Genomic DNA, 17,049 nt, shown 5'->3' on the forward strand with positions numbered 1-17,049 from the left:
CTCCTCCCTTGGACACTCGCCCTCTCATGAGTAAGGTTCCTTTACACTTGGCACCACAGAGATGACAAGTGTTCCTTCCTCCAACCTCTTCTCCAACCTCTTCACTCCTAGCCCTTGATATCTTTAGATCGAATCTAGACCGTCGATTCCTACCACCTCAACTTTGTCCTTGGAATTCCTATAAATACCCCTCATTTTGGAACAATAAAGATCCCTTGCATCCTAGATTCTAGCATCATTACTATAGTCATTTTTATTTTAATCATCTAGCATAATTAGTATCTTAGATTAATCATGCATACAATCATGTATCTCATATTATTTTAGATTAATCTAGCTTAATTTGTTAATCTTGCATTCATCTAGTTTACATTCATATAGATTAAATCCTCTGTCTTGGTGTAGTCAAGTCACTGGTATTGCTTAGACAAATCTGAGAGCAAGTCTATACTCGCATCTTTTGGTGGGCAATAGGTCAATTTTTTATGATTTTACATTTATTGATTTTGATCAACTAACCATGCATGTATCTATTGAGTGTTTGTGTTGCAAATGCAGATTCCAGATTTCATGCAAACATTAATTGGTGCCTACCGTGGGGCCGAAAACTCAATTTTTGGCCTTGCAAATCATCAAATTCTCATCCTTCGAATTTTGTCCATACATTCTATAGAATCTCATACGACATTCTTTTCTTCATAGTACGATATTCTTTGCTTTGTCGTATGGTTAGGTAAGAATTCTCGTACGACTAAGTGAGAAAGCTTGTATGAGTTTCTGCTTTCTCGTATAAAAGAATTGCATTTTAGGGTTTTTCTTGATTGAATTTTGATGATGCTAATGCTAACCCTGATTTGTTTTGAGATTTTTCACAGCCTAACTAGTTTTTGCAGGATGTTTGTCCAAGAACACGCCCGTCGCTCAAAAACAATATGACTACTGATTCATTGTTTTTGCAGGTTGCCTGAGGAGATTCAACTAACTTTTGTGTATTCTTAAGTTTTCTAGGAACTTAAATTGCGATATGGTAAATGAACAAATCTATTTTTCATGTTTGAGAAGAGTCTAAAAGGTAGGAGAGTATGCTCTTGTCTATATAGACAATCAGAAATCCAAACCCTTGAAGCTTTTCGAGTTTGAGATTTGTGTTCCTTTAGCGGGCCTGTCATAGTGGGAAAAAGTAATCACCCTATGAGAACAACCCAAGTGAGTACAACTAGACTTAAGCATTCTGACTCACTATAATAAATAGGCCTCTCGAGATTAAAGTATCGAAGGACGAAGTTATTTGAGTTTTCTCTTTGAGATCTCTCATATTGGGCATTTTTTAGGGCCTCGCGGTCTCAATCACGCTTCCGTGACTACATCTTGTTTCGATACCTTGTTGGGCTATAGGCCTCAATCACGCTTGCATGACTTCAAGGGGTAATTTCGAATGAAAATTCTTACTAAGAACTTTAAGATAGAAGCTACCCGATTCACCTCCGAAAGGGGGATAATCTTTGTGCAAGAGAGATAATAACTCTCCCAAGATACTTGCCATATCATGCCCCCATTAGCGTTTGGAGTCAGCTAATACGACGTTGAGAATCCATTGTGTGAGACTCAACAACCGTATTCTGATTAGCTATTGGGGTGTGTACCTGAGTCTGCAAGCAAAGGTTTTCTCTCTCAGCCAACTTCCTTAGGATTAAAGTGTTGTTCTTGAAGTCACTTTGCATTTGGCGTGTTTGCTGTGTTTTTGTCCTTGAAACTGAAACTGGAGAAAATAATCAAAACATCAAAACTCATTGGTCAAAACTTTGTTCTTGCCAGCAACTCGTCCCTATCCAGTCATGTGTCGTACGAGTCTTCCATTTTGTTGTTCTGGTCTCTGAGAATTATCATCTGGTTCAACTTAAACTATCATACGAGTCTTACAGTTTGTCATTTTGTTCTCTGACAATTATCATCTGGTTCAGCCTAAACTATTGTACGAGTCTTCCATTTTGTCATTATGGTCTCTGAGAATTATCGTCTCGTTCACCCTAAACTGTCATACGAGTATAGGTAATAGATTGTACGATATTTCCCTTTTGTCATCTGGATCAAAATATTTTGTTGTACGAGACTCTGTTCTCATGAGTCCAGAAACCTATGTTTTCGTATGTCTTTTCAGATTTATCGTACTTGCCTAATCAGTCTATAATGAGCATATACCTGGTCTTGACACACTAAGGTTCTCAAGTATTCATCTCCAACAAGTTCAAGATCTAATAGCTCAAAGTGCATTATCACATTTTCTTTGATAAACTGATCATTCAAACATAGTTTCCCATTAGGATCTATCATCCTTTATCACAAAACTAAAACGTTTGATCAGATTAACCTCGTTCTCTATCATAGGATATATCGTTCCTATTGAACTTGGTCATATAAAAAATCATAAGCTTTGCACTCCAAACTAAATTTAAAAAAACTTGCAAGCTCGCAAATACTTGAATGACCATTTCATGTCTTATCAATCTATCGTATTTACCTCAACAATTGATCACTTATTGGGGCACATTATAGAAAATTGAAACCTTGCAAAACATTCAGAACACGTGTATGCCCATTTTAACCAGGGCTCAAATACGAAAGATCGAAGAAACATAAATAGAAACACTCGAAATGGCTGAAGATCATGAGGAAATAACACAAGAAAATGAAATACAAGAAGAAGAGATAACTGATCAACACATCAGAGAAATCAAACAAGATCCTAAATTTGAAAAATTCATGGAAAGAATATTGGAGGGTGAAAAGGAAAAATACTTCCTAATGTTAGCAAAGGCTGGTGCTAAACTTCCCCAAAATTTTGACATAAACAATTTAAGACAAAGGGGAAGATCGAGTGACACTTACAATGACAATGAAAAAATGAAGAAATTTCCAATCACAAAAAGGATGAAACAAGAATTCTTGATAATGCAAGAACTCATGAGGACACATGAAGAACTAATGATGACACAAGAATTCTTGATGATACAAGAACTCATGAGGACACACAAAGAACTAATGATGACACACGAAGGAATCGTGATGATACAAGAACTCATGAGGACACACGAAGAACTAATGATGACACAAGAAGGAATAGTGATGATACAAGAACTCATGAGGGCACACGAAGAACTAACGATGACACAAGAAGGAATCATGATGATACAAGAAGAGATCGTGATCACACAAGAACTCATGATGACACAAGGAGAAATCATGTCAATGATCCTCTCTTAGCTCCAACGCAATAGATACAAACTCTTCAAACGCAAATCCAAGATATACAAAGGGGAACTACTAAGAGGTATTCGCTTCAAGAAATTTGTCCTTATCCATTTGACAGAAATCTCAACATGATACATTTTCCTTTGAATTGTGAAACTCCTAGATATGGCAAATATAATGGAAGAATTGATCCCCAAGATCATATAAGATAATTTTGCACGATGAAGATGTAATTTGCACACGAGGACACATACTTAATAAGGTTATTTCCAAAGAGATTAACTTGACAAGCTATGGAATGGTTCTCAAAACTTCCACCTTTAATTAGATCATTTGCAGAATTGGTGGACAAGTTTGTTTCACAATATGCGTATAGCATACAACATAAGATTACAATGCTAGACTTATATCACACCAAGCAAATGAGTGGAGAACCTTTCATGACGATTCTACAAAGGCAGAGACAATTAGCTGCCCAATATCCTCGTACAGTGCTAGAATATGAAAAGATGGACATATTCATTGACAATCTAAATGAAGAAATGAGTTATAAACTAAAAATGCAAATTCATCCAAGTTTCAAAAAGATGATTGATAATGGAATCAAGATTGAGGAAGCTATGGTAAAGAAAGGAGAGTTGAAGATATACAAAGGAGTTAATCCTCCTCCCAAAAACCCTACCACTAATAACAACAATGACAAGCCCAAGTTTTGGAATAGAAATAGAAACATCATCAATGATGGGATAGTGGATAATAATAATGTGAAACCAAAGCAACCGGTTTTCAATTTATCAAGTCACACAACATCGATTCAACAAGATGACAATAAACAAAAATCATCTTTCAATAATTTTTTTCACAAGAAATTTACCAACACTGGTGAACCACTTGGGTCAGCACTAAAGACACTTCTTGCATACAAGTTGATTACCTTGCCAGAAGCAAGAAACTTTGAACTCAAGGTTAAACCTTCTTGGTGGAATGACAACCATTATTGTGATTTCCATTGAAAAAAAGGACACCAAACAGATGATTGTCAGTGGTTAAAACATGTCATCCAAGATTTGATTGACAATGACATCATACTCGTGGATGGGCATAAGACAAACAAATCGTACATAGCTTTCAAAGCTCCGCTTCCTAAATATGAGAAGGGTAAATCATCAACAATGCAAAATGGCAAGGGTAAAGAAAAAATGAACTATGCTCATACTTATGATAACGTGGCTAATGTGATTGTGGTCAAAGAGAAACAACAACAAGAACCCGCTCATGTTATCACAAGAAGCAAAGCCAAAATTACTTTGCCGAGTCCTACAACTGACACGTCATCCACTTCAAAACAATATAGTCTAGTGGATCAACTACAAAAAATTCCCACGCAAATATCAATTTTAGAACTTTTAAAACTTTCACCCACACATAAAGAAATTTTAGAAAGAGCGCTAGTAGATACGACAGTATCCAAAGATCTTGATGTAGATCAATTCCAAACCATGGTGGGATACCTCACAACGCCTCATTGCTTATCATTCATAGAAGAAGATGACATGTCTTTGCAACATCCCCATAACGGTCCATTGCATATTGAAGTCCTTATTCAGAAAACGTGTGTTAAACATGTCTTAATAAATGGAGGAGCTGGCTTGAATATTTTCTCTTTAAGTCTTGTTTGTGCTTTAGGTTGTTCTGAAGAGGCAGTTGATCCCCGTAAAAAGATCACAATCAAAGCATATGATGAAGAAGAATGTTCCTCCAAAGGAATTGTGGTATTACCCATCAGAGTAGGACTCTTTCAAAAAGATACAACATGCCAAGTTCTAGACCTGGATTTATCATACAACATACTTTTGGGAAGACCATGGATTAATGACATACAAGCTATTCCTTCAACTTATCACCCGTGCCTGAAGTTTCCGTACAATGGGCAAGAAATCACAATTTCAGTAGACTCGAATCCATTCCAATATTGTAGTAATTTGAAACAGCACAAGAGGTCATTGTTCTGCATAATAGAGAGGAATTGTCTTCAAGCACACAATCCAAGGAAAAATCATTTTCCTTAATCTTGTCAAGTTTTGAAAAGCAGATATCGCTGAGAGATCAAGGGAACAAAGAATATTCACTGTCACAGTTACCACTTTCTCCTAAATCTTATGGTAAACCTCAAACTCAAAACAACAACCAGTTGTGAACCTCTTCCAATATTTTATGGAGCATTTGTTAGTGCTGGAACATTATCTGAGGAAACACAGGACAAGAATGTGCTACAATGGCTATATAAGGATGAAGAAGTTCAACAAAAAATCAATAATATCATAATACCCACAAAAAATATGGAAAAGGATTTAACATTCTTCAGAAAATGGGATACACTGGAATAGGTCATATAGGAAAAAGAAAAGAAGGTATCTCAAAACCTATATAACCTCATACTCAGCAGGCTACAGACAAATCAGGCTTAGGGTATGGACAAGTTACTCCACAAGAAGAAACATCTTCTAGGCAGCGAAAAGATGAACATGACAAAAGACAAGAGAGACTTGCAATCAAAAGAGAAGAAGCATCTACCCAACAACAAGAACAAACAAACATAAGATCTCAAAAAGAGAGAGCTTCTAATCAACGAAAACAACAAAATAATGGCACTTCCCAAATAGAGTCAACTCCCAATCAAAACAGACAAGAAGCTGGTATAAAGCAAGGAGAACTAATAGTAAGACTAACAGAACTAAATATCAGTCCGGAGGAAGCTGAATATGTGAGAAGAAAGGAGATAACGAGGAAAACAGAAGAAACAAACCAAAAGCTATATGAACAAATCCGCATCTTGCAAGCTGCCAGTGAGACATATTCCAATGAATGGGAATGGGATTCCTATCATTCTGAACAATCAGTTGAAGAAACCTGCTATGAAGAAGATGTGGGTGTCGATGTAGTTCATGCGTATGCAAGACAAATATTAGGAACTAGATCACTTGAATTAGAATCACATTTAGCCAACTTGAATTTAATCAAAGATGATCGAGAACTACTTGCGAGAGGTCATTCTGATGAGAGTATCATCCTAGGCATTGAAATACATATTGAAGACTTTAACATTTCTATCATGACCCTTAATGCCTTTAAAACATCTCAACCTGAGGATCCCTTACCTTTAATACATCCTGAACTTATTGACTGGGATAATGAAGGACATACCGAAATTGATACCTTTCTTAATGACCACGCTATAGCCTTATACCTCAATGCAATTGAGCCTACAACAACTTCCACCAGGGATTTCACCAACGCATCTTCCAGTCAAGTGGGTACCAAATCTCCCAGTCGCAAAAGTAAAAATAAAGAAAAAAATATCAGGTCTAATGCTGAAAACCATTTATTGGCAACATTAGACCAAAGAAAAGTAAAAAGAAAGGACGCATCTAACGGTGAAAACCTCCATGAGGCGCCGAAAGATGGGAAATTTGACACCTTACCTAGATATTATCAAGAGAGATCATCTATACTAATTGAACCAACAGAGGCAGTCAACATTAAAACAATAGATAAACCAAAGATTGTACATCCGACAACCTCTCTATCAGAACAAGAAAAGCAAAAATATCTGGAATTTTTCAAATAACGACAAATCAATTTCACTTGGTCATATACAGACATGCTAGGGTTGGATCCAGATCTTATAATGCATCACCTAAATGTCGCTTCAGGAGCTAAACCAGTAAAACAGAAATTGAGGAAGATGCATCCTCATATAGCTCTCCTTCTCAAAGCAGAATTGAAGAAATTACTGGACATGGGATTCATCAGACCTGTGGCATATCCCCAATGGGAATCAAGCATAGTTCTCATTTCTACATCGGATAAAAGTATCTGAGTATGCACAAACTTTAGAGATCTCAATAATGCATGTCTAAAGGATGACTTTCCTTTGCCTAATATTGACATCATTGTCGATTTAACTGCTGGACATTCCATGTTTTCTCTAATGGACAGTTTCTCGGGATATAATCAAATTAAAATAGCTCCAGAAGATCAAGAAAAGACAACTTTCACATGCCCATGGGGTACTTTTTGCTGGAACGTCATGTCATTTGGACTAAAGAATGCAGGTGCTACTTATCAGATAGTCATGACAACAATATTCCATGACATGATGCATACATTCATGGAAGACTATGTAGATGACATATTGGCAAAATCATACAATAGAGAGGAACATCTAGAAATACTAGAAAATATCTTTGACCGGTTAGAACAATACAAGCTAAGGCTCAATCCTAAGAAATGTGCCTTTGGTGTCATGACAGGTAAGCTATTGGGATACATTGTTTCAGCTAGAGGTATATAAGTAGATCTGGCTAAAGTTAAAGCAATCATGGAAACGACATCTCCCAAGAATATCAGTCAACTCAGATCACTTCAAGGAAGATTGCAATCAAATAGAAGATTTGTTGCTCAGTTAGCAGATAAGTGTCAACCATTTACTCATCTGTTACACAAGAATGTTCATTTCAAATGGGAGAATCAATGTGAAGAAGCATTCAACAAAATAAAGGAATATCTCATGCAACCACCAGTCCTAATGTCACCAATTCAAGGAAAGTCATTGTTACTATATGTATCAACCACATAAGTATCATTAGGAGTTATGCTCGCACAACAAGATAATGAAGGAAAAGAACGAGCTATCTACTACATCAACAAAACATTAGTGGGATATGAGCTCAATTATTCACCAACAAAAAAAACATGCTTAGCAGTAGTATTTGCTTCTCAAAAGTTGCGACACTATCTACTCTCTCACTCCACCAAACTGATTGCTAAAATAGATCCCTTAAAGTATTTGCTTGGTAAGGCGACATTAACAGGAATATTAGCAAAATGGGTCATGATCTTGAGCGAATTTGATATTGAATATGTGGACAAAAAATCTATCAAGGGACAAGTTATTGTAGACCAGCTGGCCGAAACACCACTTCACGATGATCATCCCTTGAACATTGAATTTATAGATGTTGATATCCTCGTAGTCATCAAATAGACATGGCAGTTGTACTTTGATGGTTCGTATACCTAGCATGGATCAGGAGCAAGTATTTTATTCATCACACTGCAAGGTCACACAATTCCAAAGGCATATAAATTGAGTTTTCCATGCACCAACAATACAACAAAATATGAAGCTTTGGTCACAGGAATCAAGATGGCCATAGAATGGAACATCACACAATTATAGGTTTTTGGAGACTCTCATCTCATCATCAATCAAATTAATGACGATTTTCAAACAAAGGATGACAAACTAATGCCTTATAAAAAGATGGTAGATAATTTCAAGAAGTATTTTGTAGAAATCACTTTTGAGCAGATTCTGAGAAATGACAACAAAGCAGCAGATGCCATGGCAACACTTGCTTCTCTACTTCAGACACAGGAAATTGAAGAGCGTTACAAATTCCTAGTGGAAGAATTGTTTTACCCTGTTCATAATTGTCCTGATTCCCAAATTATTTGTCACCTTGTTGGGCATGATTCCTCCCGCTATGGCCAAATTTATATGTACCTGAAAGATAATACCCTCCCTCTTGACTTTTCAAAGAACCAAAAATGAAATTTCATTCGCCAATCTTCACATTATACTCTTGTCGCAGATACCCTTTTTAAACGAGGTCTGGACGGTACTCTCTTAAGATGTCTCGAGCAAGAAGAATCTAAGAAGGCCTTAAATGAAGTCCATAATGACATTTGTGGCACTCATTCAAGTGGTCTTACCCTTTTGAAAAAACTCATACGCTTGGGCTATTATTGGCCAACTATGGAACAAGATTCTTTTCAGATAGCTAAACATGCAAAAATGTCAGATTCATGGTATTTTAATTCATGCACCAGCATAAGAGCTTCATGTTTTGGCAACCTCTTGGCCTTTCTACCAATGAGGTCTTGATCTAGTAGGAAAGATAAATCCTCCTTCATACAATGGTCACAAATGTTAAGGATATAGCTTCATTTGGATTGAAGCAAGTAATATATAACGACATTGAATGAAGGGTCATGACTCTAAGTGGCATAAGCCACGCAGAAGTCATGCCCCTACGTGGACATGACTCTTCATCCTTTTATTTATAGGCATTGACACTTGCTATGAACCAAAAACCAATAACCGTGGCAGTTTCACGAACCAGCAAGCTATCGATATTATCATAGAAGATTAATAGTTAGAGTTATATATATATATATATATATATATATATATATATATACATCGGAGGTAAAACATATTCATTGCAGTGATCTTATTAAAGTCTATCCTCACTACATATTACTAGACTATTGTATTCTCTATCTCTGATCTAAATTCCTTAACATGGTATCTGAGCCACGTTGGTAGAGAAATAATAAAATAGTGACACCTCTTTTCTAAAAAAATTCAGACTTGCACTCAGAATCAAAGGAAAAACAATCATGGTGAACAGTGTTAGAGTGGAGGATAGACTCGAAGGTGCATCCAACTTCGTCTCATGGAGAATTCGAATAACAATAATTTTTCAAGAACTCGAACTAGATGCATACATAGAAGAAGATACTAAGATGCCCGAAGACGAGCCAGAGAAAACAACCTCGAAAAGACACAACAACAAGGCTAAGAAAATCATAATTGATGATGTTAAAGATCACATTCACCCAACCATCTCCAAACAAACTACAGCTTATGATATGTTCAAGACCATTCAAAACTCATATGAAATAAATAATGCAAGCAGATTGCTCACTTTAAAACAACAATTAATGCATATCTACATGAACAAAGGAGAAACAATCACATCCTATTTCACGAGGGTTTCAGAATTAAAAGACCAATTGTCAACTATTGGGAATAATATAGATGATATGGAGTTATCTCTAATAACACTTAAGGGATTACCATCCAGTTAGGAATCCTTTATTCAAGGCATTAGTGCTCGTCCGACACTACCAAAATTCAATCAACTCAAGAATGATTGTACTCAAGAAGAATCTCGACTAATCACAAGAGGATTGGGTCCAAAAAAAGGGGGAGAAATTCAAGCACTACATGCTAACACAAGCAACAAAGGGAAGAAAAGGAAGTTTAAATGGAAGAGAGGAAATAATCACAAAATAAAAGACTTCTCCAAGAGTCAATGCTACAAGTGTGATAAATTCGGACACACTCACAGGTTCTGCCTAGAAAGAAAGAAAGCTCAAGAAACCATAGATGAAGTCAAGGAAGTAGAGAATCCTCTATTTTTCTTAGCCTTATCAAGCGAACTAAACTCAAACAAACATATGTGGATAATCGAGAGTGGAACATCTCGACACATAACCGGTTTTAGAGATCAATTCGAAACCTTTGAAGGCCACTCAACTGAAGAAGTTACAATAGGAGACAATTATACCTATCCAGTGAAAGGAATTGGGACCTGCTCAATTCAATTAAGAACAAGAGTTACATTACAATTGAAAGATGTTCTCTTTGTACCAGGTATCAAAAGGAATTTGGTCTCTATTTCAGGACTAGCTGATCAAGGATATCGTGTCACCTTCCATGAAGATAAAGTTCTACTCTGGCCTAGAAACTCTAATATAAAGAATGCTATTCCTATAGGATCTAGAGATGGTAGTTTATACAAATTATGTAATACTCGAAAACAAGCAATAAATCATGACGTATGAAACTCTAATGAAATTTGGCATAGAAGATTAGGACATCTTCGATTTAGTGCCCTACCTTCTATAGGAAAAATTACCACAGGATTACCCAATCTAAAATCTGATCATGTTGGAACTTGTAAAGGATGTTCTCTAGGGAAGAACTCAAAAGGGTCCTTTCCCTCAAGTGAACACAAATCAAAAGTTGTACTAGAACTTGTCCACACTTATTTGTGTGGTCCAATGTCATTACCATCACTAGGGGGATTCTTGTATTACATGATATTTGTTGATGATTAATCTAAGAAAACTTGGATCTATTTCATAAAACTCAAAGAATCAAATGAAGTGTTATTGAAATTTAAATTATTTAAGGTCCTAGTGGAAAATCAAACAGGGAAGAAAATAAACACTCTAAGATTAGATAATGGGGGTGCATATATCTCTGAAAATTTTAAAGAATTCTGCATTTCTGTTGGGATTAAGAGGGGGTGTACTGTACCTTATAATCCTCAACAAAATGGAGTTGCTGAAAGAAAAAACAGAACCATCATCAAAGCTACTAAATCCATGATGCATGATCAAAATCTACATATCTTATTTTGGGTTGAAGCCTCAAATACAACTGTGTACATTCAAAATAGATGCCCTCATTCAATCCTAGAGAATATAACACCTGAAGAAGCCTTTACAGGAAATAAACCAGATTTAAGCCATCTAAGAATCTTTGGTTGCCACGTGTATATTCACATTCCTAAAGAAAAGAGAACCAAACTAGAACCCTTCGGGAAGAAAGGCATATTTTTTGGCTACAATGAAACCACTAAAGGATACAGAGTCTATATTCGAGGGTGACGATCTATTGAAATCAATAGAGATGTCAAATTTGAAGATGTTGCTTATAAACTATCTCTAAGTGTAGAAGATGATCTAATTGCAGAATCAGATAAAAATCCTACAATTGAAAATCAAAGGGAGAATAGCATAGAAAATCATGAACTTCAATCACCTAATTTCGAGAATGCTGGAAATCCTAACAAGAAGAAAAAGCCACTATGGGAAAGAAAGATGATTGAAGAAAATAATGTGGAACCCGATGAAATCTTCAAAGAGAATAAGAAAACAAGAAGTCAATCATGCTATGTTGCACTCATGACCGACCTTACAAAATCTAAACCATCAAATGTTGAGGAGGCTTTAACATGTCAAGCTTGGAAAGATGTAATGATTGAAGAATACCAATATATCTTAAAAAATGATGTTTGGGACATTGTACCTAGACCAAAAGACAAATTTATTCAAAATCAAATATGCACCAGATGGTAGTATTGAAAAACACAAAGTCAGATTCATTGCCAGGGGGTTCTCTCAAAAGGCTGGAATTGATTACGAAGAGACATTTGCTCCAGTTGCTCGATATACTTCTATAAGAACCATCATTGCCATTGCAGCTTCCAAAGGGTGGAAGATACACCAAATGGACGTGAAGACCGCATATTTGAATGGTGTTATTGAGGAAGAAGTATATATAGAACAACTTGAAGGCTTTTCTATGCATGATAGAAATCTCTATGTGTGTAGACTAAAAAAAGCTCTCTACGGCCTTAAGCAAGCCCCCAAGGCATGGTACGAAAGGATAGATAGTTATCTCTCCAAACTAGGATATTCCAAAAATGAAGCAGACTCTAACATATAGTTCAAAATATCGGATGGTGACATGTTAATACTTGTTCTCTATGTTGCTGACTTGTTGATAACATGAGAAGATCACCTCATTGCAAAATGCAAACAAGATCTTGTGGCTGAATTCGATATGAAGGATCTAGGTCTACTGCACTATTTTATGGGCCTAGAAGTATGGCAAAAAGAGAATTATATTTTCCTAAATCAAGGAAAATACACCACTGATATCCTGACCAGATTTGGTATGATAGATTGTAAGCCTCTATCCATTCCAATGGAAACAAATCTTCATAAGCAGCAAATTCAGAACCTACAGATCCTACATACTATAGACAAATTATTGGATCTCTTATGTACCTGGTAAACACTCGCCCTGATATTTGTTACGCTGCAAATGTGTTAAGTCATTTCATGTGCGAACCTAAGAAGAGTCACCTAATGACTGCTAAGCATATTCTAAGATACTTGCGTGGCACTTTTGGACATGGCCTGAAGTATAAAAATGTTGAGATACAACTCCAAGGGTATTATGATTCCGACTGGGTAGGAAGTTCCATTGATCGTAAAAATACAATGGGGTGTTGCTTTAGTCTTGGATCGGCTATGATATCCTTATTTAGTAGAAAACAATTAGCAGTTGCTCAGAGTTCCACTGAAGCCGAATATATGGCTGCCTCCATGGGAGCATGTGAGGTAGTATGGTTAAGGAAATTGCTAGTTGGACTATTTGGGAAGCCCCTAAACCCCACTATGATTCACTGTGATAATCAAAGCTGCATCAAACTTTCTGTAAATCCAGTTTTTTCATAATCAATCCAAGCATATAGAAATCCCATGCCATTACATAAGAGATATGGTAGACAAAGATGTCATCAAATTGACCTACATCAGCACTGAAGAGAAAAGTGTCGACATATTCACCAAACCTCTTGCAAAGTTGAAAGTGGAGTACTTTAGAGGTAAACTTGGTATGACTAAATTATAATGGAAATTTCTAATATTAATCTTAATCATATGTAATTGATATATTCATGAATATCTTGAATGCAATATTGCATGTATGTGTTATGTCATGGAAGGTGACGATCTTTCATGTGATGTAAGTGTAAGATAGCTATTGTAAGGTGATGACTTTCACAATAGCCTGATATGTTATCAAGATTGACTACATTAAGTTGATGTCCCGGAATGTGCCGAAAATCTTGATACTAAAGTTGCTATGATGAGTTATTGAATTGTTATCATTAAATGATTGTTCCAAAATATGTTGGAAATTATGATAACAATCATATCATGATTGACTACATTAATTTGTTCTCTCGGAATGTGCCAGATATCATGATACTAAAATTATTTCACTTGTGATAATGACAATGTTACAATTGCCACTAGAATCAAGGTTGTAATCCGATAAGACTTCAAGTAGTTGTTGTCCCAGAGTGTTGGATATCAGATAATCCATATCTCTTTGAGATGTGAATTATTTCACTAGTAAGTGTTATTGAGTGAATGATCATGTCAAATGAATGTGTATATCTAGAATGTTGTTCCTTAAAACTTAATTATGAAATTCAATCCTCTTTTGCTAAGAGGGAGTGTTAAGGATATAGCTTCATTTGGATTGAAGCAAGTAATATATAACGACATTGAATGAAGGGTCATGTCCTCGTAGGGTCATGACTCTACATGACATAAGCCATGTAGAAGTAATGCCCCTATGTGGACATGACTCTTCATCCTTTTATTTATAGGCGTCGACACTTGCTGTGAACCAAAAACCAATAACTGTGGCAGTTTCATGAACCAGCAAGTTGTCGATATTATCATAGAAGATTAATAGTTAGAGTTATATATATATATACACACATTGGAGGTAAAACCTATTCATTGCAGTGATCTTATTAAAGTTTATCCTCACTACATATTACCAGACTATTGTATTCTCTATCTCTAATCTAAATTCCTTAACAACAAATTCATCCTTGTCGCTACAAAATATTTTACAAAATGGATTGAGGCGGTACCGCTCACAAATATCGCAGGAAAACAAATTATTGCATTTATCTTGAACTACCTCATATGTCGCTATGGCATACCCATGACCATTATCACTGATAATGGGGGACCGTTCAAGAACTAGGATTTACAAGAGCTTTGTGAGAAATTTCTGATCCAACATAGATTCTCCACACCCTACTATCCACAAGGGAATGGACAAGTAGAAGCATCAAACAAAACAATTTTGAAAATCCTCAAAAAGACAGTGAATGATGCTGGCAGAGATTGGCATATTCAATTGAACCCTGCTTTATGGGCCTATCGTACCAGTATTTGCACACCAACAATAGCCACACCTTTCTCTCTTGTCTATGGATCAGAAGAAATACTGCCAATAGAAGTAGAGATACCTTCCTTACGAGTATCATTAAAAGGACTTATCCCAGATGAAGAACAACGAGTATCCAGACTGCAAGAGCTAGAATTGATCCATGAACGACGACAAAATGTCTTTGATCATTTGAAGGTGTATCAGCAAAGAATGTGTCAAAGTTATAATCACAAGCTCAAACCAAAAGCCTTTCAAGTTGGAGAAGTAGTGCTAATGGAAAATCCACGAAACTAGTTAGATCGAGAAAAGAAAGGGAAGTTTTAACCAAACTGGTTGGGTCCGTTTGTGGTCACAATAGCATTTGGGTCAAGAGCCTATTAGTTATCAATGCCAAACAGGGATCACCTTTAGGAACCCATCAATAGCATGCATCTGAAAAATTTTTATGTCTAAACGCAAAAAAATCCTAAAAAGGTGGAAAAGCAGAAAAATTTAAAAAAATTAAAAAGCAGAAAAACCCAATAAAGTGAAAAGAAGAAAAATCCAAAAAAGTGAAAAGAAGAAAAATCCAAAAAGGTGAAAAAAAAGAAAAATCCTAAAAAGTGGAAAAGTAGAAAATACAAAAACAACCAGACGGGGATCACCTTGAGGAACCCATCAATAGCATGCATCTGAAAAAGTTTTACGTCTAAACGCAAAAAAATCAAAAAAAGTGGAAAAGTAGTCCAAAAAAGTGAAAAAGTAGAAAAATCCAAAAAAGTGGAAAAGCAGAAAAATCCAAAAAAGTGAAAAAGCAGAAAAATCCTAAAAAGTGGAAAAGCAGAAAATACAAAAACAACGAAAAACAGTGAAAAATGAAAAAAAAATTCAAATATGAGAAAAAGTGCAATAAAAACAGATGGTGAAAACCTGGCAACAAGCGCTATCTGTCAGCTAGCTCTTCCATCTATTAGTTCATGCATCCTTTCGCTTGCATTCATTTTGTCATCAACACTGTCCATATCCATAATAAAGTCTTTGTACATGTGCAGGCTTTGTAGATGATTTCTCACCATGGTTTGGATCATTGTGTGTACCATAATAAAGTTTTTTTTTCGACTAGGGGCAAAATCTTGAACCTAGTTGGGGGCAATTTTTTTTTTATTTCTTTGAGCTTAATCAAACAGGTAGAACAATAGTTAGGGAACACTTGTCAAGCAAAAACTGAGACATATCCAACGTTGAACACAAGATCAAATTGTCAACCATCAAACTATCCACTGTCAGTCTAAACATGACAATCACATATCAATGGATGATATCTTTTGACTAATTCTTTTAACACTTTGATAATAATGGTTCAACTATTTTATCTTGATTTCCGCTATCATGATTACAGAGTGACTCAAGGATGACTCTGACAAGAGAAACAAAGATGGAACCAGTTGTATACACCTAAAAATGGTCTGAAGATAATTAAATAAATATGCAGTTATTTAATTAATAACCCTTCCCAATTAATTGAATTCACAAATAATTTGATTAATTTCCCCATTCACCTATTTATAAATAAATCTAAGGATTTATTCATTAAGTGCATTTCAATAATCCCTCTTTGATTAATTATTTCTAAAATTAATTAATTCCTCTCATTTTAATCAATTCTTCTAATTCTTAATTAAGATTAACAAACTAAAATTTGTTGAGATTAATTATCCATTTTCCTAATATTTGAATTTCTAAATTCAAATATGAGCATATGGCTCCTAACTTTTAACCACCTAACCTAACCACCCCCTAACCTAACCCCTTCTATCTAATTTTGGGTTTAACTAACCCTATCCTATCTTTCACATCCTAACCTCTTTTATCCTAACCTCTTATGGGTTGGATATTCGCCCCTTGAGACACATGGCACTTTTGCCACATGTCTCCTCCCTTGGACACTTGCCCTCTCCTGAGCAAGGTTCCTTGACACTTGTCACCACATAGATGACAAGTGTCCCTCCCTCCAACCTCTTCTCCAACCTCTTCTCCAACCTCTTCAATCCTATCCCTTGATATCTTCAAATTGAATCTGGACCATCAATTCCTGCCACCTCAGCTTTGGCATTGGAATTCCTATAAATACCCCT

This window comes from Cryptomeria japonica, chromosome 1 (assembly GCF_030272615.1).
Source record: "Cryptomeria japonica chromosome 1, Sugi_1.0, whole genome shotgun sequence".
In the NCBI taxonomy this organism is placed as follows: domain Eukaryota; kingdom Viridiplantae; phylum Streptophyta; class Pinopsida; order Cupressales; family Cupressaceae; genus Cryptomeria; species Cryptomeria japonica.